This window comes from Alligator sinensis, unplaced genomic scaffold (assembly GCF_000455745.1).
Source record: "Alligator sinensis unplaced genomic scaffold, ASM45574v1 scaffold647_2, whole genome shotgun sequence".
NCBI classification, from domain to species: Eukaryota; Metazoa; Chordata; order Crocodylia; family Alligatoridae; genus Alligator; species Alligator sinensis.
The window spans coordinates 1446507-1448270 of record NW_005841832.1 but is presented as its reverse complement, the minus strand read 5'-3'; positions in this window follow the sequence as shown (position 1 = coordinate 1448270).

The following is a 1764-nucleotide window of genomic DNA, read 5'->3' as shown; positions in this document are numbered from 1 at the left end:
TTATACGGCTAGCAAGCCAATCACTAGCCGCCACGTGTGAATAATTTAGAACTGGCCAATAATGGGACTCGAATTAGCATGCAAATGGCGGGAACTCTTTGCAACGAGCGTTTCTGTGCTGCAACAAAGAAATGCACCCTGCAAAGAAAGCTTTAAATTGGCGGGAAATTCTCCCTTGCACCGGGGTTCTCTTTTGCAGCAGAAAACTCCACCGTGCAAGGAAGCTGCAATTTAGCGAGGACAATTTAGCAGTGCCGAAGCACACAAAAACAAAAAATCACACCCTTTGGGTTGTGACAGGGACAAGGGTACTTCAGTGCAAGGTATTGAAGCATCCTCATGCCCCAGCTAGCCAGGGCAGCATCTGCATGTGGGCTGCTGCGGCGTAAAAAATTCTGCAGCAGGATAGTATTTATATTTACAAGTACTACCCTGCTGCAGAGTTAATTAGTTTACTCCAGCCTAATAGGGGCGCATGTGTAGATGCACAACATTTACTGCAGAGCTAATTAGTCAACTGCAGTACACGTCTTGTGTAGACATATCCTGTAAGGTGCTGACCCAAGAGCTATAATCCTGGCTCAATGGAGGGTAGTAGAGAAGATGCTCAGTTTTATTTATTTAACTTTTTATTTAATTTATATGCCACCCTTCCCAATAAAGACTCAGGGTAGTTTACAACAAGATAGCAGAATAACTTATAAGGTGAGAGAGAGACAAGAGAACAACCACTTAAGCTGAAGAATGTCAGCTTGAAACAGAAACCCACAAACAAATCCCCCCTGCAGAAGGATTCACATCAAAAGCTTGCGGTGCAGGCTTCTATAGTTTTTAGCCCTGTACTTGGTTAAGTGCAGCCATTTCAGGAAAACCCCAAAGAAAGCATAGGGCAAAAAATCTGCATATTCTGGGTTAATCAACATTTTTTCATTAGTAAACACATAACCACCAGTTAAATAATGAACCCAAGACTCCCAGGTACAGTATACTGAGGTCCCATTGAGCCCTGAAGATCCCCATGCAATCCAATGGGCATGTTGGGGGAGGGTGGGAAGGAATTGGTATTCAGGTGACAAGGCAGCATGATACCAAACATTCAGCCTCAGATGAAATGACTGTCTTGCTAGAATCCAATATCCCACGGTTTGCACTAGGAGCAAAAGGTCAAAACCAAGGGTTGGGGCTGGCAGTAGTCAGGGCCATGTTATGGATTGGCTTAGACACCTGATCTAGGATGTAGCCAGGGATTAGCACAGGGCTGGATATAGGGAGCACTTTTAGATTAGGGTTAAGGATTAATATTAGGACCACCGGTTTAGTAAATTATGATGAAATCAGCAGTCTTCCGTGTACAATGCTAAGAGATGAGTAACCAGAGGCCAAAAAAAAAATATCTCTCTGCTCCACACACCTACTCCTCTAATTTGGCATATTATTTGTTTTCTGCTGGCATATATGGAAGCTCCATAGCTTCTCTGGCTTGCTGCAGGCAAACATTTTCTAATGCTGGGTGGCTGTCATGATACATTGTACAGTGGTTAAGGAAAGGGCCCCTGCTTTCCTCCAGGCTAGAACAGAGACTCATTCTTCCTGAAAGCTTCTTTGAAAGCCACATTGCGAGACGGCAGTGCACCCCAGTGACAAGCATAGGCCTCAACTGTAATGGTGGCCTGACTGCTGTTGGTACCTACCTCGTACTGATACAGAGGCAGAGAAATTGCTACGAGCTGTAAAATCCTGTAAGAAAGTGCAATGTGGGGATAG